The sequence below is a fragment of the Pleurodeles waltl genome, chromosome 6 (assembly GCF_031143425.1).
Source record: "Pleurodeles waltl isolate 20211129_DDA chromosome 6, aPleWal1.hap1.20221129, whole genome shotgun sequence".
In the NCBI taxonomy this organism is placed as follows: Eukaryota; Metazoa; Chordata; class Amphibia; order Caudata; family Salamandridae; genus Pleurodeles; species Pleurodeles waltl.
Window position 1 is genome coordinate 408944924 of NC_090445.1, and position 26073 is coordinate 408970996.

A 26073-nucleotide genomic window follows, 5' to 3' on the forward strand; every position below is an offset into this window, starting at 1 on the left:
TGTAAGATAATGGATCTTTGTGTGGCTTGTCGATCATCAGCCCTTGTGCCAATCAGAAGCTGGCATAGAGAAGGTGGGCTCAACTCAGCTCTATCCCAGCTTCTGAAAAACCTAAAAAAAAACCTTGTTCCTGTGGCACTTTGTTCTAAAAACCATAAGCCTGCGTGGAGGAGGCCCGCTTTGGCACATCCATTATACCTTAAGATAGGCTTTCAGTTGAAGAGTTAGGGCATTCCTTACTTTTCTATGTGGCCCTGCTTTTCCATACAAAAGTCACATGCTACAGCCCAACAGCTATATCTCTACAACACCTACCTCGCATGAGGTCACTCTTCATTCTCCTCATCCTCCATATGACCTCTTCTGCTCTGACCTTTAGCTATTCCCAGCTCAGCTCTTCAGAATATCTCCACCACTCCACTGCTCTTGCTCGTTTTGCCAGCAGCACACTCTTCCCCTCCTCCATGTTTATGGCTTTCATGGAATAGTACATTAGAAATACTAGTGATTTCTGGAATTTGCGGGCTTCTCTGTCAAAATCACCTCTCAATACAGAAACTTTGATTGTAAGCAAAAGCTGACTTTGTGAACCACAAGACCCTCCACTCAGTGGGCCCATCTGACCCTTGTGCCCACCACACCCTCACCAAAAGACTCCTACTGATCATCAAAGCACTACCACCCATCTTCAGTACCTCCATCGATTCAGCCACATTCCTGGATACCTGCAAACATTCCTGCTCAAGACACAACCTGCTGACCCAGCAATGCTTTCCAACTACAGACTTCTCTCCCTTAGCCCATAGGGTGGTGATTGTCTTTATCCAGAGGAGGTGTATTACGCCCAAAAAGGGATGACAGACATCTGCTTCTCTGAATAATGCACTAGTTGTCAGAAATTCAAGATCCTGTGACCTGAGTGAATCAACCTGAAGTAAGTACTTACGTAACCATGGTATGCAGAGGTGCAAGTTGGCATGAATTGAGTATGTACATTGGCACCTAGGTAATCTAATTTATTCCAGTGTGGGTTGCCTGTAACTTGCTCTTTGTAGGTTACAAAGCCCGAACTCTGTAATTACAGCTTATCAAGGGACACATTAATTTGAAATAACATATATACTTATAACACGCAATTTGGACACTGGGTGACAGCATTTTCCCATCACGTAGCCTACTGCAACTAAACTAAACTTGAGTTTTCTCTGTGGCTGGCTGAGCTTGTGGTGACATTTCCCGGTTTTACATCAATACACCTCTGGTATTAGTTCATTGGTTTGCCCAATGTGAAGCTGTTGGAGGCTGGCCTGGTTTGTAGTGGGTACCAAAGATACTTACACCTTATACCATGTCCAGCTATTCCTTATTAGTGAAATGTAGTCAGTGTCTAGAAGCCAGGCTCTCTAGGGGTAGTGTGGATGAGCAGCCAAGGCCTAACTAGGAGACATGCACAGCTCCTGCAATACCACTGTAGTCACACAGTACTCACACACATGAAAGAAAATACTCAGTGTTACAAAAATAAAGTTACTTTACTTTGGTGACACAAATGCCAAAAATACCATAGAGACTATACTCCCTATACAGTGCAAATAGTGAAAATCAATGCAAAGTTGGTTTCCCACCTAGGCAAGTGTAGTGTGTAGAGGGGCGCTGGGAGTATTAGAAAACACCAAAAGGTAAGTAATAGAACCCACCCCATAGCCCAGGAAAGCAGGAGTAAATCACAGTAACTTTCCTAGAACACACCAGAACAAGAGAAAGAAGATATTGCAAGAACCAGAAGAGACTGCAAGACACCAATGATAGATTCCTGGACTTGAAGACATGTGGAAGAAGGGGACCAAGTCCAAGAAGCACTGAGGAGTCCAGGGAGAACATGAGCCCCTGCTAACCTGGATGAAGGTGCAAAATAAGAACCAGTGGTGAAGAACAGTCAGCACTGCACCCAAGAAGATGGATGCGGTTTCCTGGTTGATGCAGATGATGTCCCACGCCAGATGGATGATTGCAGTCTGGTTTGCGTCTCTGGATTCCGCCAACAAGCCTTGGCACATGCAACGCTTGCGATTGGCGGAAAATGACGCTGCCCGGGACCAGGAGGGACCTGGTGGACTTTTCCCAGGCGGGGGAGGCATAGGGGGCTCTCAGCAACTCAGAGAGCCCTCAGAAGACCAGGCAGCACCCAGGTGTCCCACAGCACGGGGACAATGAAGGTGCAAAAGAAGGCCCATGCAGCACTACACAAAGGGATCCCACGCTGCCAGAGAAACACGCAGGAGGCTGTGCGTTGCAGGAAGGAGTGCTGGGGGCCAGAGCTACACGGTGCATGAAGAACTTTGTGGAAGGATGCCAACAAGCCTTGGCAACTGCAAAACATGCAGTGCATGGGGTACTGTCTTGCGTGGGGAGGCAAGCTTTTACCTCCACCAAAGTTGGACAGTTGGACATCAGGGTGGTCCGGGCTACTTCAGTCCCCCACCCGTGTTGCTGGATCCATGCACTTCTTCAGGAGAGGGGACCCAAACCACCAGTCATTGCTGCAGAGGGGTGCCTGCTGAGCAGGGAAGTGACTCCTTCCCTTCAAGGGAGATTACTTTGTCCTTCTGGTGCAGGCTCAAGACTGGCTGTCCTCTGAGGATGCACGACCGGGAAACAGTTGTAGTTGCTGGCAGGAGCTGAAGTTACAATGTTGCAGAAGTTATCTTTTCTTCTTTGTTGCAGTTTGAAGAGTTCCTGGAGGGTCCAGATGCAGTTTTTTCGGTAAGAAGGTGAAGTAAAGGATGCAGAGGATTCGTGCTGGAGTCTTGCAATTTGAATCTGAAGAACCACCCAAGAAAGAGACTCTAAATAGCCCTGAAAGGGGATTGGTCAGCTACACAGATAAACACCTATCAGAGGAGGGCTCTGACGTCACCTGCTGGCACTTGCCACTCAGATGCTCCCAAAGTTCCCTGCCACCTTGGAATCCAAGATGGCAAAGCCCAGGGAACCTCTGGAGGAGCTCTGAGCACCACCCCTGGAGTGGTAATGGACAGGGAAGTGGTCACTCCCCTTTCCTTTGTCCAGTTTTGTGCCAGAGCAGGGACTGGGGGTCCCTGAACTATGCAAGGAGGGCACCATCTGTGCCCTTCAAAGCATATCCAGAGGTTCTGAGAGGCTACCCCTCTCATGCCTGTAACACCTATTTCCAAGGAGAGAGGGTGTAACATCCCTCTCCCAAAGGAAATCGTTTGTTCTGCCTTCCTGGGCTTCTGCTGCTCACACAGGTTGCAATGGCAGTCCTGTCAAAGCCTTTGCATGGGCTCCCTATGGGTGGCAAAAGAAATGCTGCAGCCCATACGGATCCCATGGAACCCCAATGCCCTGGGTACCTACGTACCATATACTAGGCACTTATAAGGGGTGACCAGTATGCCAAGTTTGGGGGAATACTCGGTTACCAGTATGCAGTGACAAAATGTAGAGGCGAGAGAGCATAATCACTGGGGTCCGGGTTAGCAGGATTCCAGTGAATACAGTCAAACACACTGACATCAGGCAGAAATTGGGGGTAACATGCCAAAAAAAGAGTAATTTCCTACAGAAGAACACACAGCTGAGGTGCACTTAGCACCAGGTGTACCATTAAGGTAATTTGTCATTTCTACCCTACTGTTACTCTAATACTTTCCATGACTATTCTGCCTTTTCCTTACCTGCCAATCTGCTAAAAAAAACTCACATTTTGCCCATGCCCCCAATTGCCTCATCAGGTCCCCTCATGCCTTCTCTCCCTTTAGTTCCTGTTCCTTTCCTGACTATCATCTTTGTTCTGTTGGGTTACAGCCAATCATTCAAACCAGTCAATCAATCAGATATTTGTAAAGCATGGTAATCACACATGAGGGTCTCAAGGCGCTGGCCGGTAGTAGGAGATCAGTCGAAGAGCCAGGTTTTGAGGTTCTTATTGAATTGAGGTGCTGAGGGTGATTGCCTCAGTGTAGCGGAAGAGCATTTCAGGTCTTTGCCGTGAGGTATGAGAAAGATCTTCCACCAGCTGAGTTCTTGCATATCCTTGGGTTTGTGGCGAGGGCCACTTGGGCGGAGCGGAGGTGTCTGGTGGGCATCTGAAAGGTTAGGCCGTGGTTGAGGTATGCGGGTCTGATGTTGTAGAAGGCCTTGTATGTGTGTGTGAGGTGAAGGTGATTCTTTTGTTGATTGGGAACCAGTGAAGGTCTCTCAGGTGACCGGAGATGTGGCAGTAGTGGAGGATTTCAAGGATGAGTCTGGCCAAGGCGTTCTGGGTTCTCTGCAGTTTCGTTAAGAGTGCTTGGGTGGTGCTGGCATAGAGTGTGTTGCTGTAGTCTAATTTGCTGGTTATGAGCACCTGCATAACCGTTCTCCTGGATTCGATCGGGATCCATTTGAAGATCTTTCGGAGCAGGCATACTGTGTGGAAGCATGAGGATGCAACTGTGCTGACTTGGCGGTTCAGTGAGAGCCGAGGTTGCGAGTGTGGCCAGTGGGTGTCGGGGGGGGGTCCGAGGGCTGGGGGCCACCAGGAGTCGTCCCAGGTGTGGGGCATGGAACGCAGAGTGAGGACCTCTATCTTGTCGGAGTTGAACTTCAGGCAGCTGTCCTTCATCCAGATGGCAATTGATCTAATTCCATTGTGAATGTTGATTTTTGCAGTTGTAGGCTTCTCGGTGAGGGAGAGGATCAGTTGGGTGTTGTCGGCATGGGAGACAATGTTGAGTCCGTGGTTTCTGATATTTGCAAGCTGGGCCATGTAGATGTTGAAGAGGGCTTGGCCCTGAGGAACTGCACAGTTGATCTCTGTCAGGTGTGAGTTGAACGGTGGGAGCCTGACTCTCTGGATGCGGCCGTTGAGGAAAGGGCGGATCCATTCTAAGGCTTTGCTGTGGATGGCGGCGTCATTTAGTCTGGTACAGATGGTGTAGTGGGAGACGGTGTTGAAGGTGGCGGAGAGGTCCAGTAGAATGAGGGCTGTAGTTTCTCCTTGGTCAAGGAGAGTGCAGATGTTTTCCATTGCTGCGAGAAGTTCAGTCTTGGTGCTGCTGTTGCTTCTGAAGTTCGATTGGGAGGGGTTCAAGATGTGGTTGATTTTGATGAATTTGGTAAGTTGGGTGTTGGGCTTTCTCAATGAGATTGGCCGTGAAGGGAAGCAACAAGATGAGTCTGATGTTCTTGAGCTACGTTGGATCGGCAGAGGGTTTCTTCAGCAGAGGGTTGATTTCCGTGTGCTTCCGGTCTTCCGGGAAGGTGGCAGACTTGGTGGAGCAGTTGATGGCATGGCATAGTTTGGGAGCAATGGTGACGCTGGCTTGGTTGAAGATGTGGTGGGGGCACGGTTCCGAAGGGGCATTGGAGTGGGTGCTTATCATGGACTTATGGGTGTAGTCCATGGAGAGGGTGGTCCAGTTGTGTAGGGTTGGCTGGGAGCTCGATCCGATGAGTGCGGTGCATGCAGGTGGGGTTGATGGTCCTGGGTGACGAAACTGCCGAAGAAGGTGGCGAGGTTGTTGCAGAGGTCTTGGCAGGGGGATGCTTGTGTAGTCTGCACTTGGTTTGGTGAGTTCTTTGATCACGGTGAAGAGGTCTTTGCTGTTGTGTACACTGGCTTTGATGCGTTATTGGATGGTCATTTTCTTAGTTGCTCTGATGAGGTGGTGGTGTGTTGTGATGGCGGTTTTGAAGGCTGTAGAGTCTGCTGAGGTCTTGCAGCTCCTCCATCTTTTCTCATGCTGTTTGCAGGTGTGTTTGGACTCTTGCAGGATGGGGGAGAACCATCTGGCTTTCTTTGGAGCCTTGTTGTTGAGGGTTTCTTGAGGGGGGACATAGTGCTGGCGCAGTGGGAGATCCATTTGTGAAAGTTGCGTGCTGATGCTTTGGCATCTGTGGTGACCGGCAGTGGTGATTGTGGAGGGAAGTGGTGAGCTGATGCCCCCCAGACCATGCACATGGTGTAATTCACCTAAGTTTTATCTTGGCCAGTAGTCACTTCCAGTATCATCAACTGAGTCTGAGTTTTGATGACTTTTGCTTTCTTACCACAAGAGTAAAGATAACAGGCTTCACATAGGTAGAAACTGGCAGGATATGCTCCTTGCATGAGGCTTTCATGATGTACCTGACACGTGGAGTCCCTGAAATGAAATGTCCACTAATGATGTGTGCCTAACATGTTTTGGACCAACATAATATTGTGACAACCCGAATAAATACTTTGGAAGATTTATTTTGCCTTGTAAAGAAACTATAACTTTTACAGAGAAAAGAAAAACAGGTAGGTGTTTGGAATCGCTTACCTGGGCTAGGGTGCTTTGAATCTAACAAGATTTTCAGAGACTCTCCTGCTCAGCGGTGTGAACAGCAAGAGGCCAAATGTAGCTTACAATATCAGTCAACACAAGAACTTGGGTATTTTATAATTATTCAAATGTATTATGTCTTTTTGTAATTTATCCACAGCACAATTGCCTAACATTAGTATGATACAAGCTTGTCAAAATTATTAGTTTTGTATTTTATATGTTATATCTACCTGTTTAATTATGTACTAATGTTCTATTTCTTCCTCCCCCACATTTCTCTTGGCCTCTTAGTTGGTACTTACCAACATTACATTAACCGTTGACTGTGACTGTTGACTTTGTCTGAGGTAATGTCATAAACAGCTCATGTGGCTAAGACTGTTGTTGCTTTTTCTTTTTTAAATAAACACTCCTTTCATTCCTTTATTGGAGTGTCTTTAATAATCTACAATCGACTTGTTTTTCAAAACTTATGAAAGCAAACATTGACAAAACCAATAGACCAGGATTCAATATGCCAAAGCATGTAAATCTAGGTATTCAAAAAACATTAAAGCTGTTCTTGTTAGCTTTGCAAATATTGGGGAAATGTTGACAACAGATGGCTTTCTCTATAGCAAATGCATAAGAGATAAATCATTCAATGTGACAAACAGTGCAATGAATGATTGTACTTCTCAGATGTAAATCAGTCCCTCGTGCATCTCAATGAAAGCCTTTCCTTGAAGGAGGAATGATCGTCTCAGCATGGGGTGAGAGAGAACTATGCTTCTGGTTGGAGCCAAAGCTCAATTGATAACCGCCACAATAATGACTAATTCAGTGATTAAAAATAGATTAACAGTGAATACACACCAACATTTGTTTATCACCCCCCCCACTAAACTATACGTTTAAAACCCAAACCTCTGGTTGCCTTGCAGCTCATGGCATCAGTGTCCATGTCATTTATTGAGCCAAGTAAATCCTCCCACACACATGCAAGCTAGAAGCCTTCAGGTCCACGTTCTGCCTGATAGCATTCCTCCATACAACCGTTCTTTCTCCATGCCTGGTCCTATTAGTAGGGGCTTTTATGCCCTCCCCCTTTAAGAATCCTGTGTGGGAGGTGGTGGCAAGTTGTACTTGTATAACATGTTTCCAACACAAAACCTTCCTCTGTATTCCTCAATCGGATTTGTGCGATGTCAACCTTCAGACGTGTCAGCTTCAGCTGCTGCAAACATTCATCAGAGAGTGGAAAACCCCCTCTAGCTGAAGCAACATGAACAAAAGGTGTGAGGCAATATCACCCACAGAGGAACACTCTGTTAGCTTCCACATAATGAAGCAGAAAAACTCAAACTACTCATGTTCATGACATTCAGGCCTAGAACAATTGTGCTAAATGAATCGCTCACTCGGCCATCGCCTGGCCAAATGCTGGCCATATTAATGAATTAAGTCTTATACTGCATGCTAACATTATCAAGCATTTTTGACAGTCATATGTGCCTGTAATGAGGGGTGCGTTCCCAAAAGGGAGTGTGTCATGGAGTGTGCATGAAATGCACCTATCCTGCCTTGATGAATCATTATATCATAAGGATTGTCTGACATGAGAAGAAGCTGCCAGAAGATGACTCTGGTTCAAAGTGTTTCTTCTATGAGGTACACTTTGGGATCTCATGCTCTTGCCCTTTCTTGAATCTGCCATGAATTTCAACCAACACGAAGTTTGTAAAAGTGACGTGTGGTGGAAGCCGAACACAATCAATATGTTTATTTTGGACAAAAAATGCCCTTAAAATCGCAGCATAATATTAAAACGGTCAGGTTTATAACATTCTCAGAGCTTGTAATTGCTGTCTGACCTCTAACATACGACAGTTAGGTAGTATCCATTTGCTGCGAACAGCAGTATATGCATTACAGATGAAAAGCAAATGTGCTACCGATTCAGTCTCTGTTTTGCATGCAGAGCATCTATCCTTATCACAGATTATCTTGCCCCGCCATATACAGAAGCTGTAGATCCATCAAATCTCATTGCTTCATTTTGCATACAGTGGCTTGGCTATTGGGCACCCTATGTTGTCAGAGAAGGGGCTCCAATAAACGTATACACGTGTGATCTAGAAACCTGTCTGACAAATATCCAGGTTTAACATTTAAGCAACTCTCCCTCCCATGAGAAAATAAACAGTTTTTCTTTTTATAACTGTCTAAGTGAACCAGTGTGCATCTGTCGGAGACTCCCATAGGGCATCTAAGCTTATGTGATGTAACATAGCTTTTACATATGCTAACCATGAGATTTCCAAATGGTTATTTGATTGCAATACTTCTTTAATGGGCTGTGCTACATGGGTGAAGCTCATGTGTACGCTACAGTTTACGCCAGTACAGAAGCTGTCTTAATTTTACATTGTGGGTGATTGGATACAGGCTGAAATCAATATGCAGTGGGTGATTGAGGGCAATCTATGGTAGTTTTACTTGCGATTTTAAAATGCCATTTTCCACAGCAGGGAGCCTGGTATCCTATACATGTTACATGTCCCCATAACTCTTCCCCACATAAAGCCACCCCCCTTTAGCTTTTTTATTATATATTTCTAAGGTCAGTAAGGTTGCTCTCATTTTTGTTTTCTCATACATTTTAAGGATACCCATAGACTGATATTCCATCTTTAGTGCACTTTTGTTAATCTGAAACATGCAAGACAAATTACTTGTCACCCTTGCACCAAGATATTCGAAATTTGTGATTCGCTCAATTGTTTGATTATCGACATTTTATGGAGACTTTGTGGTGTTTATAAGGGTTGAAGGACATATATTTTGTTTTTAATGAATTCAACTCCAACCCTCGATCGGCACAAAATATCATAAACCGATCAACCAAAGCCTATATTCTGAGGGAGTTTTTGAAATTAAGAGAGTGTCATCCTCCAATAACAGTGGTGGTATTTTGTGCTCCTAATGCATCACTTCGGGGGATATCGAAATATTTCACTACTTCATTTGCATATAATGAGAAAAGTATCAGGGGCAAGCGGTGTGGTGGAAACTATAACGCTACTCTTTCAGTTCACAGTCTTGCTTCAATTTCTCTCAAAGAAAATATTTTTCCATTTTATAAGTGTAAGAAGGACATTGCCAAATCAAAAATAGTTGCCGAATAGTGTTCCCCTGTACTGGTGTAATTGAACTAGTTAGATTCCTTTCAGACACCTCTGATTCGCGGTAATAGTTTAGCCCCTCCTGCGCATTGGACACCAGGGACATCCTCATTCCTCACCCATTCCTACTTCTCTCTGCCCCTTTATCTCCCGCAAGTTCCTGCTTTCTCCCTTTGTGACCTCTCTTGCTGCAACACTTGGATTGGTAACGCGAGAGCCGTGACGCGTGTACGGTCCTTGAGGCTCAACTCGCTGTCTCCACCATGCCGTCGAGGTCTCTGGCTGTTCCAGACTGCCAGACCCCTCGGATCGCCCTGGACCGGGTTGGGTGTGCCCTCCAGCGGTCTGAGGGCAGGGCGGTGCGGGAGTTTTGAAAAGGCATCAAAGCCCGAAGCTTCTGGGCAAAATACCACCGGAGCACCAGTGCACCGCCAGGAGCCAGGTGAGCACGCCAGCTTCCCCCACCCCGCCAGACTCACCAGACTCACCAGCAGCAGTACACCAGAAACATTCCTATGCAAGCAAACGCAACCCCCCCGCGGACCCCTGCGGAAGCGGCCGAATCGTGGGTGGGGCTTGCGCGGGGGTGAAGGGGCGAGGGCCCCAGTCCCAGTCCTAGTCCTTGGGTCTGGCTGAAGTTCAGCCTTAAAAGCCTTATAAGCCCAAAGACCTCTGATCCATCCCACCCTACCCCGCCAGCCCCCATGCACTGCAAAGTACCTTTGGAAGTGGGTGGTGGGGTGGAGGGGGTGACTCTGGGCCCCAGAAGTCTCCAGAACGCTGTCTTTTTGCCATCCTTTGCCTACGGCCTCCCCCAGCCCCCTGCAGTCCGTGCAACTCCAGCAACATCTGCCCCAGCCCAACCTGACCAGGTCCTGGACCACGCCTGCCAGGCCGCGTGCAGCAGCCCCGGACTGCACCCACAGACCGTGGAAGTGCGAGCAGAGGTGTGCAAAAGCGCTAAGTGTCTGGCAACAGCAGCGGTGCAGGAGCCTGGACAGGCAAGCCCACTGACAGTCTGCATGCCAAACCACAAGCCTTAATCCACGACCGCAGTTCAACCCAACTCAACCTCACGGGGAACAGAAGGCTGTGAGAGGCGGCCCGGCAAAGTCCCTGAGAGCCTTAGTATTGGAATCACTACACCTGCTTTTCGGTGCCACAGGCTAGCAGTTCCTCACCTGCCCGCCCATCAACAATGCAAGGAGAAAATCAAACAAAGTGGCATATCAACCACAACCTCAGTTCCACTAGGAGGTTGCGCAGCCAGCCAGCAAGAAAAAGAGCGAGCGAACACTCCCACTGCCTCTCGACAATCACTCTCAACCACTGTCATCCACTGTCAACTGAAGATTCTGAAGGTCTCTTCAAGTACACTACCCTGCCACCAGCAAACTAGCAAACAAATTGATCAACCAGGGGTAGGAGCATGAGATCAGGTAAAGCATGAAGTAATGCCACCAGTCAACTCACAAATCAAACGAAGAGGAAAAAGAAAAGAGAATAGACTACGGACGGAGTAGCAGTAAGAAGGAGAGCAAGCAGTGACCTGGACTTGGATCACCCCATTTTGTGCAGGAGACACTCCCCAGGCAACGGCCCAGGCAGAGGGCAGGCTGAACAGTTCTCTAGCACGGAAGAAACAAACTGGGGAAAATCCTTCCCATCCTTTGGATGTGAAAGTGAGGAATTAGAGCTCTGGAATACAGATCAGGGTTGTCCATCTAGACATTCCAAGAAAGAAACTGAGATAGTCGCTCAGATCCACGCCCACAAAGCTACCAAAGCAACTAAAGCTGAAAGTACCCAAAGCAGGGACTACAAATCCAACCTGCAACCTCCATCACAACTATGACCTCCGGATGTTATGAGGGCAGATGACATGTGGGCTGCAATCCTACACTCAATGCAAGCAACGGTTATGGCCCTGCAGTTCCACTCAAATAAAATAGATATTCAAGTAGACTTGTTAAATACAATGGCAGTATTTGTCTCTGGTATTGACAGCAAGCTGGAAGAACTGATTGCCTTAATCACAAGGGCACAAGCTAAACAAGCCAATGACTTTACCATCTGGTCCTGCAAGGAGGTGGTAGATAAACTGTCTCAACTGCCGCAAGTCCTAGAAGGTATACTTAAACAAATTGGCTCCCTTCCGGAACGGTGAGCATACACATACAACCACCCTTGCTACCTTGCTAACATCTGAACTGCTTGTGCAAAAACAAGAGGAGAAGCCCCACTCCCCTCAAACAGCCTCACCACCTATAAGAGAGAAATGTTCACAGGCAGAAAGGATTGCTTCATTAAGCTTCAGGATGGAAAAAATGGAGAATCACTTTTCATCTTAAGCCTCTGCCAAACGTGGGAACTGTGAGAAACCCCCAACACAGGTCCTGTCAAAAAGAGAACGCAAACGGGCAAGAAAAGGAAGGAGATCTGCTTGATCACTGCAACTATCCATCTAAAAAACCATCGAAATTAGTTCATATGAACAAAGTCAGGAGCATTCGGCTCCAAGTGGCAGGCAGACCGGCGATATCCATGTCACAGCAAGTACTAGTATCAACACATATGCTGGAGCTAAGACCACCACTGACCCAATAGGGGTCGGCCAGCCAACGACGCCCCCGTTGGGGCCCCCCGCTGTGCTTGGCAAACCTACGGACAATCGTACAAGTCCGCAAGGGGACCAGCAGAGGACAAAATCAAAAACCACTACGCTCGGACAATTCAGACAGCCATCACAGGCAAATTCAAACGGCAGGAGGAATGCCCACGGCACAAGACTGGGTGAAGTGGCCTACATGGAACATATCGAGCACGCAGAGCAAATCCAGGCACCTCACGCAGGTACCTGAAATGACGAACCAAACCTACAGCTGCTGTGGGTTCCGGAGTTCACCTCAAGATCTCCCACTGATGTTCTCAATCGCTCCACTATTCATAAGACTCATAAAGGCACTACCCGATCTACAGCACGTGGCCTCCGATGACATTGCTGCAATTAAATTTATTCAAGCCAGAGGTAGGCAGCACACGGACCCAACGCTTAGTATCTTTGAGAGCCGGTCCTACCCATGCAGATTATGGAAAGACGGGACCTATTGAAAGCCTGGGGTATTGAGGTAGTCATCTACAAAGGTGAACGATATCCACCCCCACTATTAGACTCTCAACATCTGGAAACGCCAAAAGGCATGCGGTCTGTCTTGTATGGAGCATGCGCAGCCACCCCTGACAGCAGAGACCCTGCAGAAACCATTATCGAGGAAAGGCTTCCCAAATCCCCGTTGCAAGTCCAAATTTGGAAGGAAGAAGGCAGGAAAAGACTGGTTCGAGTTCAGAGACCCCTCCACGGAAGGGAATGGGTAACACCGGCTCCTCCCCCAGGACCGATGGGTTACAGCTGAACAGCTAGAGAATCATCCCCACCAGGAGTATTGAACATCTGCTCGTGGAACATAGGTATCCTGCAGGCAAAAGGACCCAGAGGTAACAAGGTTTTTTAGCAGCTTTGATATCATGCTCCTACAGGAATCCTGGGCGATGGAATCAATACCGTTAATAGGATTCACAGAATATCTCACTCCAGCCACAAAAATGAATAGGCATGGCCGGCCAAATGGAGGCCTAGTGACATATATTAGCATGAGCATCCTAGCAAAGATCTCAGAGCACAAGGAGGAAGACCTACCCTTCCAACTTATCAGGCTTGATGGATGGGGAAAGAACATACAGGAACCAATGATCTTAGTCAATATATACATCAACCCAAAAATCAAAACAATTAAAGCAAATAAGTTATTACCCGAACTTATAAGGATGAAAAGTACGGTACAATCAGCATTTTTGCTAATATCGGGAGATTTCAACCTCAATCTATTCCACATTCCTGGCAAAAATCACATCCAAACAGTGGCAACAGTGCCTGCCCGAACCCTCCCAACTAAAAACAGGAAGGACAAATTAGGTGAGAGTTTCATACGCACCTGTGAAGGTGTAGGCCTTTTCGCATTATATGGTCAAAAGCTGCCTGACATCCCACCAGCATGGACAAGATCCTCTGGGAAATCAGTCTCTCTCCTAGACTATACACTAGTAACCCCCGCCCTGTATACATTAGTGAGTAATTTCAGCATCCTGGACCGAGTTTAAAGTGATCACAAGCCTCAGGTAATCGGGATCTGCTCATCACCACACAAGCCGGAAAAAGCGGTAGCCCTGGAAGGGCCATTTGGCACCGAAAACCTAAAACGACTTAAATGGTCATCCAATACCATTGTAAGCCAAGCAGAGGGGGCTCTACTAAGGCTAGAATCAATGACCACGGGCAGGGTGAATTTGACAATGGTTTGGGAGAACTTTGCCACCGACCTTATTAACAAAGTCAACGTAAGAAGCACGAGAAAGGGAGCACAATTGATGCACCAAAAGCATTTACATCTACCACAGCCTGTACGGAGAAGGAAAGCAATCGCAGCTAAACTACTAAGGCAAATGCGAAAATTCCCAGAAATAGAACTCTATTGGCTGCCCTGCGAGAGCAAAGGAAACTTTTAAAAAGCAAAGTATGGTCCATTAAAAAACCACAGCAGGAGACGCTTTGGGCCAAACTACACTATGCATCTAAATCACCTGACCCCAAAAGATTCTGGAAAATCATCAACACGATGGACAAGGGTCCAATGGCAGCTAATAACGCAAACATTTCAGAGGAAGCATGGGTATGCCATCTAAAGTCGCATCTAAAGGAATTGGACACCGAAATCGTGCCGCAAACCCAGGGGTTTTCGGAAAGCCAAGAACCCGAGGTTGTAGAAAGCCTAAAGATATCAGCATCGGAATTACTAAACATTATTGGGAAGTCGCAACTGATTGCGCTCCAGGGCCTAACGGTTTACCACAGGCACTGTTTAAACAGGAAACAGAAAGATGGGCCAAATTCCTGGCAACGATGTTGAACTGTGTGCTCACAACGGGAATTGTCCCGGCAACCTGGAGAGGCTCAATAATTCACCCCATCTACAAAGGAGGGAATGCAGCTTCTCCAAGTAATTACAGACTCATAGCTCTCCTAGATGTCGACCTTAGGTATTTTTAATCTTGTGTGTTAAACCACTTAGAGACTTGGATTACAGACAACAACATTCTGCCGTTCAATCAAAGTGGTTTTATCAAACATCAAGGAACGCTTACAAACCCGATGGCACTGGGACTCATTACCAACAGAGCAAAAGCTACCAGGACTCCCACCTATCTGTGTTTTGTTGACTTTAAAGCTGCCTTTGATTGTGAACCCTGGGGTAAACTGTGGGTTAAACTACAGCTTTGGGGACTTCCAGCTACTATTTTAAAAGCCATCAAAATGATTTATTCTGACACATGGGTGAAGGTAAAACTAGGTGGCGGCTCACATCTATCCAGCGTGGTTAAAACAACAGTTGGTGTTAAACAAGGCTGCGTATTGGCCCCAACACTCTTTAACCTGTATATAGCGGATCTGTCTGCAAAGTTAAACGTGGAATCATCACATTCCCCCTAACTGGGCGGCCAGCAACTATCTAATATGTTATATGCAGATGACCTATTACTAATTAGCAACACCAGAATAGGCATGCAGAAACTGCTAAACAAATTAGAAGAGTTTGCAAGGATAAACGAGTTAGAAATCAACCACAACAAATCAAAAATGATCACCATAAATCGCAGACCCAGCGGTCAGCGTAAATGGTTCCTAAATGAAAAGACCCTGGATGAAGTAAGCTCCTACAGATACCTAGGAGTCGTGGTTGACGCCAGGTGCAACTTTGCGTCACAAAAAGAAGCAATAAAAAACAAGGCGCAGACTCTTGCTTATGCCTTCTGCAAGCTTGCTAATTCAATCTGTGGCCATACCTTGAATCCCCTAACAGCCATAATGAGAGCAAAATTATTGCCAAACCTATCGTATCAGGCAGAAATATTGAGGGGTATGGAGGTAGCTCTTTTGGAGAAGCTTTTGATAAAGACATACAAGCGTGTCTTTCGGCTACCAAGGCATGCCTCCGCAGCCCAGGTCAGACTAGAATTCATGTAGGTTAAACAGTCGCTGGCTCGCCCGGCAGCTTTCATCAAATGTTGTTACAAACTGAGCTGCGTCCAAAAAAGGTCTGTAGCCAACCTAGTCTGGCAAGAAATCACCCTAGAAAGAGGGAATGGAAACTACAAAAGGTATCTGGAAAAGAGTATAAGCCTATCGAATCTAGGTGGGGTATGGGATCAGTCGCTTACCTCGACGGCTTTTAACAAAGCAGTCAATAAGTGGAGTAAACTTCTTAGCTGGTTAAAAGACACAGAGGCTCTGACCAAAAGGTCGCATGGCTGGCTGACCCTTAATTCGTATAAAACTCTTAAAGAATCCACACTTATGGCCGCCCCCTACTCACGGAAAATTAAGCAACGCTTTCTAAGACTCAGGCTGGGCGATGTCCCAACGGCAGACCTCCTGCCAAATTGGAAGAAGGGGCCACGAGCGGGCATACATGAGTGCCACCTTTGTCATCTGGCGGTAGAAAACTTAGTGCATGTGGTCTGCATTTGCCCAGCACTGGCTGTAGAAAGAAAACGCTTACTGAAAAAATAACTAAACGGCCTAGGGATCAGATCCTGTAGACAAGCACTAAATGAAGCATTCAACCCACAAAACACCATATTGAATATTAGATTGGTTCAATTTTTGGAAATCTATTCCGGTAAAATAATGTCAGCTGGAATAAACCTGTGACAGGGAGGGCGCAAATAGAGACACCCACTCTGAGTAAACACATCAAAGAATGAAAGGTAATTTGGTAACATCGCCACACAGCTAGACCGTGATGAAGTCCTGCACCAGAATCCGGAGTCAAGTAGGAATTTGTTTTCCCCTAAATTTGTGAAATATATTTAGCTCTTCCCAGTTTGATAAATTCATGTAATTCATATGTTTCAGTGTATTAGCATGGTTCTGTCAAATGTTATGTTGAAGGATTACATTTATGGTTTTAATTAACTAATATAATAAGCACTCTCTCTCATTCCTACTTCTCATCTTTCATACATCATCCCTACTTCTTATCCATCATCCCTGCTTCTCTTCCATCATCCCTACTTCTCATCCATCATCCCTGCTTCTCTTCTATCATCCCTACTTCTCATCCCTCATCTCTGCTTCTCATTCATACTTCGCTTCCATCATCCCTGCTTCTCATCCCTCATCCCTGCTTCTCATTCATACTTCTCTTCCATCATCCCTACTTCTCATCCCTACTTCTCTTCCATCATTCCTACTTCTCATCCCTCATCCCTGCTTCTCATCCATCGTCCATCATTCCTACTTCTCATACTTCATCCATCATCCCTAATTCTCATCCATCATCCCTACTCCTCATTCCTCATCCCACAGTCATACCAACACATTTTCAGTTTTGTGAAACACACCTTCACACTGAATGGTTGGCAACAGCAAATCAGAGTTATGAGAGACAGCTGTATTCTATTTCACTGAAAAACAGCCTTCTCATTGCATGTGCTGGGTGAAGATGGAGGAGAGGTAATGTAACTGTGTTTTTTGTTTCCAATGAATTCAAGGCTGTACAATATTTCATTTTATGTAACTAAGTGTTTTTCTGCTTACACAGGCCGCTGCAAAAAGCTTTGCTGGTTTGGGAAAACAAGGACCCCACAGCTTGGGCTATAAATCCGCTCCTGGAGAAACGGTTATACAGTTCATTATGGTTTTCCCAATTTTAGGCATCCATAAGTACCATGGATTCTAGTCAGCGCCCACTCAACTGTTCCTAGGTACCTGCTTAATGACCTTAATTTAGCACTACAGTACATACCTCTCCATTTACCAGATTCCAAAAGTATTTGGCATGATATCTCCCCTTAGATGTCCTACATTTTTATTAGTCCTGAAGAGACCCCAACAGTTCAAACAATGATGAAACGTCATTGACAAAATATTACATGCAAACTTAAACAAGCATTTGCAATGCAATGGGTCTCGCATTTGTTCAACTTAGATATATTAGCGTTGTAAAGTTCTAACTGGACTTTTCTTGCCACATAAATTGAAAATTAAAAGTAATACAGTTTTGCATAAGCGAGACGATTTAAAGCACCAAGCCATGAGCGTGAACGAGCACACAAAACGAAACAGAAGTTCGCTTGCAGTCAAACGTATCAGCACTTATGCAATTATCTATGTAACAGGGTCGATGTCATGCAAAGTGCTGGAATACTGCCCAGTGAGATCAGCTGTTAAGTAAATAAAAAGAAAAAGTAGTTCAGAAGCCATGCAGAAAACATGGAGCCTCATATGTTTTCAGCAGTGTATCGGTGCTCTAGAGGAGGGCTAAAAACCAGAAAAGGCATGATGTATACATGCCTTTCACAAATGAAATCAGGAAAATTTTAAAAGGCAAGCCCATGAACCAACGAAACTTATGGGCATGGCATGGCATGGGTGTGGTTAAAAGCCCACAGTGAGATTACAACAGGGGCCAGAGAGCTTGTGCGCTCTACCCTAAAATGTATGTCTCTAAACCAGGCTTCAGGAAACTTAGTAAAGTGATCGCCCACTCTGAATGTTCTCTTTGCACATTTCTCCCTCTTCTTTATATTTGATAACTGCAGGGTACAAAAACACCCATGATTATTGTTGTCACCTATTCTGCGCCAAATATGAAATGTAACGTGAAAATAAAATCCTTATGGCATTTATGACAGTTCTATTGATGAGGTTATATGGCTTTGATATTTTGAGCTTTGTCCACATTTTGGACCTCATTACGACTTTGGTGGTCTGTTGCCAGCCATATTAGGAGTCTTTGGAGAACTTTTGTCCATTTCTGGGCGGAAGTCCGACTCTATAGAGGCGGTTGCATCGCCAGCACTGCCATGACAGGAGGATTCCGCCCATCTTATTATGGAGTCCTGCTGGCGTGGTGGTGCTGGTAAAGCAAGACCACCAGGACCCTTCACCTCCGGGATGACCCCCTCGACGGAGAAGGTAAGTGGTCGTCCGAAAGTGGTGGGCAGGGGTCAGGGTGGAGGAGATCTGTGTGTGTCAGTGCATGTGTGCGTGTATGCAGAGGGGGAGGGGTATGTAGTGTGAGTGCGTGTATGCAGATGGGGAGGGGGGTGTAGTGTGAGTGCGTGTATGGGGAGGGGGTAGGGGGGTGTAGTGTGAGTCCGTGTATGCGGAGGGGGGAGAAGGGTGTATTGTGAGTGTGTGTGTATGTGATTGAATGTGAATGTTTGTGTGTGTATGTGCGCGTGAATGGGGGTGTGTATCTGCATGTGTGCGAGTGAGTGGGGATGTGTGTCTGCATGTGTGCGATTGAGTGGAGGTGTGTGTCTGCATGTGTGCGAGTGAGTGGGGGTGTGTGTCTGCATGTAAGCGAGTGAGTGGGGGTGTTTGCATGTAAGCGAGTGAGTGGGGGTGTCTGTGTGGATGAATGCGTATGCTGAGGGGTCTGTATGTGAATGATGCATGCATGCATGAAGGGGTGGAGAGGTGTGTGCATGCATGTGGACGTGTGGGGGTGCGTGTGCCGTTGACAGGAATGGGGATTCCTGTCGAAGGATGTGTGACCACCAGGGTTTTCGTGGCAGGGTGACCACCACGGAAAGCCTGGCGGCCTACAGCTTTGTAATTCGTCCAGCAGGCTGAGGCCTGCCGCTGGGTTGGAGGTGCACACTGCGGGCCAGGCAGCGTTGTGGAGGTTTGGCGGCAGCTAAGTCCCAAAACTCATGATGGGGCCGTTTTACTGCCGGGTCCACGGCGGTAAGACTGCCAGTCTCGTAATGAGGGCCTTAATGTGTTCAGTGATTGATAAAGTGTACTAAAATTGTGTTCCAGGTTCTCACTGGCATAAGAGTCACTCTTGTAAGTTTCAATATTACACGGAACACTGTCTATGTACATTTGAGTTCCGCCAATTCTGCTTTCCTAATTTACTCATTAATATGGGCTTTGGAGCAGCCTATTCTCTGTGTTCTGTTTCTCTCATTGCTCATTCGCTCTGTTATTTCTCTGTTTGTTCATCCTTCTTTCCACCTTCCCTCTTTCTTTGTTAATTCATCCCTCTTTTGCTCGCTTCAGTGTGTCCTTTCTTCCTTCTCCCCTTCTCTTTTTGTCTCTTTTCCACATTCCCTCTTCTTGCTCTCTCTCTTTCTCTGTCACTCTTCTGCCACAGGCCCTTAACTTGTTTAAGGTATGGTTTGACTGTTCAGCACCGCTCTCTACCAAAGCTTTTGTCATTACCCTTCTAAAACATATATCTACACTGGGCTTCAGAGTGAACATCTCTCTGTTGACGCTGCTGGGCGGGAGCACACATGGTGATTTAGGGAGTATAGGCAGGACGTAGAAGCAGTGTTGTGTGTTGTGTTGGCCTCTCTCTTCCTGTGCTGTCTGACACCAGCCTTGGGCCATACATCATTATTCTTTTCTCCCTTCTCCCTCATTTCAGGTTAAGAGTAGTCTTCTCCTTTCACCAAGCCTTCAATGTCTGCATTCATTTTGTTCTATTTGGAATAATTTTCTCCTGCCTGGTTCCTTTAGGACCTGGTGGCGTTTCCTGGTGTCTACTGGGCTTCTAAGTGCTGTCCGAATGAAGGAATCAGATAAGTGTTATCCAGTCACTCTGTCTCTGTATGAGTTTTTAACTATTTGCCCTTATTAGGTGGTAACTTAATGTGCTCTACTTACTGTTAAGAGATTGCAGGTGCAGATTCCCATTGGAGTAAGACCTCTTTGCCCTGCTTCACCGTGACAGAAACAACGGCTATATCTCTCTTTCTTTACCCTTACCCTATCTATCCCCCACCAAGATGCCATCTGGTAGTTACCGACCTGTCTGGAACCGTCTTTGCAGGGAATTTGTGAGATAAACATCTGAATCTAGCTGGTTTCTTCTTTGGAGTGGCCTTGCACTCTCCTATGCGTTGACTGTGGGGTATCTGTATGCTTGATTGATTCTTTTTAGAATGCTGCAAATCTTGTAATTAAAGAAAAAAAGGTGTAAAAACAAATTCAAAGTAATGATGGAACTCCTTTGATGTCTGGTGATATTTGGCAAGAGACTCCGCCTATACTAATGGCCACATCTTTTGGCCATATTGAGTCCCTAATCATTGATCTCACTGAAGTACCTTCTTTTTCATTGGTGTTGAGAACTTTCTGAGTTAGGACAGACAATCGTATCATTGATTGGAAACAGCATGCAATTTCCTTTACTTCGTAGTTTTCTGTTCAGAAGTGCTTTCCTCACCCTGGAAATCCCCGATTACATCTGACGTGTATAGCATTGCACTGAGACAGAAGAGATCGAGTAGATTCCTTTACCTTAGCAAGTATATAAACACTTCTTTAGCAAACCCGGACTAACACCCTTCGTACTCATTGTGCTTATGACTGCAAAATTATCCTTATCGACAAGTAATATGCCCAGTCATATTTATCAATTGACCATAAAAGAGAATCATGTTTTAAACGATTATTTAGAGGAAAATCTTAAGAAAGGCTTTACCAGGCACTCTGCTTCACCTACTAGAGTCCCTCTTATATATCATAAAACCTGATGCAACGTTTTAACCTTGTGTGGTTTATAAGGGATTGAAAAATATTACCTTATGCGGCAGATACTGCTTGGCCCTAATTTCTGCCTTGATGGATTAAATAAAGAAAGCAAGAAACTGTACTAAGTAGGACATACAAGCACCCTACAGTTTAGTGCAACTTTATTACGGTGACAAACGGAAGATTGAAATTCCAGGTATGTACATTTTGAGTATCTTGCTATTCAGTCTTTACAGTACCTCAGCGCCATTTAAGTATTTCATAAATGACATTTTTTAAAGATATCTTAGATCATTAGGTAGTAATATATTTTGACGATCTTTTCGGGATCCATGGTAGAACATTGCCCACATGTGAGGGAAGTGCTATCACGCAAGAAGGCATGTTTTGCATGTGAAATTGGAGAAATGTGAATTTGAAAAATACTCCCTTCATTTTCAGTGAATCGAGATTTTAAAAAGGGAATACAAATGGATCCAGCTAAAGTCAAATGGTGCTCGGGAACCCCCTTCTTAGAAGTGTGAAAGACACCCAGATTGTAAGAAAACTGGGCTCTTTGCAGATGCCCCCACCCACTTTTGCCCCATTTGAACCCCTAGATGCTGGCTTTTTGACTCTGATAGTGCAATGAAACCTACTAACCAGGCCCCTGTGTATGTGTTCTCTCTCTAAATTGTCATGTCGACAATCAACATGGTGAATTCCTGATTGAAGAAAACTTTACCCCTTTGCAGTCCCCTTGTAAATGGTACCCAGGGTACCCAGGGCATAAGTGGTAAAGGGGTCCCCATAGCTTCAGCATGAGGATTTGCCACCCTAGAGGACCCAGGCAAACTTCTGATGGCAGGCCTGCCATTGCAGACTGCCATAGCAGTGCAAACTGCTCAAGTTTGATTGTGCTGTCACCATGAGTGGCACAGTCTCATGCACTGCCTTACATTTTGGTCAGAAACATCCAAGAAAGGCCTCTGCAGCCCAGTGGGCAGGGTGCATTATATCTGAGGTGCAGGCATGTAAGCATGACCTTATATGCCTCAATAGCGTCCTTTCCATTAAGATACACTATGAGTGCACGGTGATCTGTAGGATAACATGGGACTTCAGCCCCGGTTGATTAGGGCTGCTAGCTTCACCTTTTTGCCACCCTCCTTTGTGCTTTGGTCAAGCAGCCCACGCTTCTTCCCATGCTTGCTGTTGCCAAGACAGAATTCTGACCGCCTGCCAAGCAGCCTGGGTTCTCCCAGAGGTCAGAACAAAAGGCTGAGGTGGGCAGGAGGTCACACCTCCCACCTCCAGCAGGGCTACTGAATAGAGCCATGAGGGCGGTGAGCTTCAAATGCTGCACCACCCCTGATATCCATCAGCACTGTCCTCCAGTGAGGGAACAGCACTCCACCTGCCCCCAGGCCCATTTGCTCGTGGACAGGCAGTAAATTAGGTATGCAGGACTGTGCACACCCCCAGCAGGCTGACAACACCTCTAGGGTGAACAGCCCAGTTTGTGCACTAAATTATTTTTTCAGCAATTTTAAGAGTGGCAGAAAAGAGAGTTCTGGGTAGCTAACGGTGAACTGTCCCACCGGATGTGGTCACCTAAGGGGCGGATTAGCTGTAGGAGCTAGCTGCCATAGGCCACTAGTCTCAACAACCCTAACTTCTCTAAATCCAGGATTTAAGGGACTCCCCTGACACCAGAACCTCAGATTGGATAAACCAACTTCAAATAAGGATCAGAGGAAGCTCTGCATCACTGACAGCCGGACTCTGCCCACTGCTCCAAAGCAAAAGAGGGAAACTCTGCCCCTGAGGCAACAGACTGAGAACTGCATGATCGGCCTTTGTCCTTGGCTGAATCTCATCATTCCCAACTAGAGGGACACCTGTGGAAGCAAGAAGCACCTTCAGCCTCCCTTTGACTAGTGGCACTAGTCCGCTGCCATCGGGCCCGCCGTGGAATTGTCAAAAAACAGGTTGTCCAGTGTCTTTTGCGAGTCGTAGTCCAGCCTGCCTCCAAGTTTCAGGCCACTTCCTCACTCCTGCGGACCCTGGTAACTTCCCAAAGGATTCTGGCACCTTTACCGCTGCCAAAGGTTGTTGGTTGCCAGCGCGATAACTAACCCTTACACTTGACACAGCAGGTGCAAAGCACAGTGTGCAACCAGCATTCGACATCTGCAACTCAGCCCCAGCTGAGATTTTGCATCTCTTTGTCAGCATCGTCATGCCAGTGGTACAGTCAGCACCAGCTAGAGCCCCGTTCAGCACCATGGACAGCCAGGACAATTCTGGTCCCCAACTCCATGGACCTGGTCGAAATGAACTGACTGTTATGGTCTGATCCCAGGGACCACACTAACATAACCCTGCAAGGGTTCCCCGCAGCGCGACTCCCAAGTGGCCATTTCTCACCAGTGGCATCTCTGCCATTGTCTTCAACACGAGTCCAGTTCAGCACCTGGGACAGCCAGGACAACTCTGCACCTGGACTCCACAGGCCAGGTAAAACTGCTCTGACTGTTGTTATCCAGTCCCAGGCACTACACTAGCTTAACCCCCGAAAGGCTCCATGCAACCCATCCTTTAAGTGCATTTTTGCAACATATGTCTACTTCCCTTTGACTTCAGAGCAACGTTTGAATGCCATTTCTGCAGTGATTTTCTATTGCTTCTAAAATCTATTTTTATAATTTGGTGTTGGATTTCTTTTGAGTCGTGTCAATTACTTATTGTCCATGTTTGTGCTGTGAAATGCTTAACACGTATTCCCCTAAGTAAGCCTGACTGCTATTTTTCCACACTACCAGGACTGAGCTAAAGAGTTACTAGTGTGAATCCAAGGATCATCTCTGGGGTATTGTGAGAGTATTACATGGTGAGGACTTACCCCCACAACAATTAATACTCCACTTTCCTACGCAGATATGTTTAGGTTTTGCTAATCGTGATACAGAATAAATGTGAAATTCAGGCAGAAGATCAAGAAACCTACGGAATGGAGCAAGGCATAAAATAAGAAAGGTGAGGGGCAGAATAATGGTGAACAAATTACTAAGAGCAGCAAGGGAGTCAATTCAATGCAAAAAGTGGCTAGGCACTTTCCAAATGGAAGTGAGTCTGTTAAACAGCACCACTCCCTACAGTGTCCTAGAAGTCCCCTTTACCTGCCCAGTTTAGTAGTCACAGCGTAATTGCCACCATAGGTCAGCACAGCATATCCTCAGAGGACTTGCCTTCGATGAGTGGAGGGAAGAGAATGCTAGGTTTGGATGTGGTAGGCTTGATTTTTGAAATGTGGAACACCTGATGTACCCACCAGCCCTTGGGAAGAGCTAAGGCCTCTGCTCCCTGGTGTAAAATATGAACTAGAAACCAAATACGAAAAATGACTGGAGTACCAAAACAAATACCCTGTTTATAAACTGGTGCCTTTTGACGGTGACTGTCAGCGAGTCACTGTTTGTAGTTCACCTTAGCTTGTTGTAAGTGAAATAGAGTAGTAATCTGTACTGTAGAGGTGGATGATAATAAGGCTGTGATGGGGGGCAGAGGTGGAGTATGCAATATCAGGAAACAACTGAGCAAGGAAAGCAAAGGAGCAATAAAAGAGGAAATGTCTTGAGGACAAAAATGTCTACTGACAAGATCATAGGTGTTCTTTTCGCAAAAGTGTCCCCCACTAGGAGCAACATGACACCATGAAGAGCGTTTTCCTGGAGACCTGAAGTGGGATCGAAGAACAGTCCATCCTGACTGAGCAGGTTTGTTTTCATAACCAGATACTGTGAATCCATGAGCTGAGCCACCATGGGGATGTAACACAGAGGAGGAACCTAAAGTGATCTATACCTCTGAGAATATGGCAGCCAGTTAGGGAGCCGGTCGAGGGAGTGCTCGATACTGGGATGCTAGCCTGAAGTGATGGACTTGCAGACTTACTGATACTAGTATTGTGGCCCCATTTTCAGTGCAATTAATGTGGAGGGGTTGAGCCTCCTTATTTCCCCCCTTGGTATCCACGGAGGACACAGATGATGCAGCTGAGGCCAATGCCGAGTGCTAGAAGAGATCGCCCTTGAGGGGAGGAAAGGCCGTAAGGCAGCATCTAGGATTCACTTCTGGGGGAAAGGAGGCAGCACAGGCACACTGATCACTCAGTAATCAGACTGGGGAGAGGGATAGCATGTGCAGCACGTCCTCATGGCTAGTCAGACCCTGAGGCTTGGTTCTTGTACTATAATAACGAGGCGTAGTCAGTGACAGTGGAGGAAAGAGACACAAACCCCTGGGGAGCACCTGAAACTCACAAGGACAAAGGTAGGCTCACAGAGGGACAAACTGAAGGGTGGATGGAAGAAAGTGGATAGGCAAATAGGAATGGGCACTTCATGAGGAGTATGCTAAAAGAGTTGTCCAAACCTCTCTGTGTATAACTGAACAACCTTGTGAGCCTGCTATAACTAAGGCATGAAATAAAGGGGAGAAGGAGGTGAGCATGATTACTATGCATGCTCCTCTCTTCACAACAATTAAGTAATGTAAGCTCCAGCATTTCATTTCCTTCCGTCAGGACCCCCAAAAGCCAAAAGATCAGGGAAGCTCAGTAAAAACAACAACAAGTTAGAGAAACTCCCTCTCTTATGATCTTGCCCAAAACTGTAAGTTCTGGATTGTTAGCGGCTGTTTCAGGTGACATTGAGTCAGGGGGACTTAAGAAACCCAAGGATAAGACTCTAAAGGGACAGACCTAGCAGTTTAAGAAAGGGGCAAAAGACAGCCTTCCACCCTGGTAGTTTTAGAAACTGATAGTGAATTAAGGCTTATAGACATAGCAGATACCAGGCCTTAGCGGAGATGGGTGAGTGTAGGAGTGAAGGGCAGCCCGGGAAGGAAGTAGGAGAAGATCAATCAACCCCAGTGTTCGGTGATGATTCTTGATCATCAGTTGATGCCCTCCACAGGGTGGGAGGAATCCCTCAGATTTCCC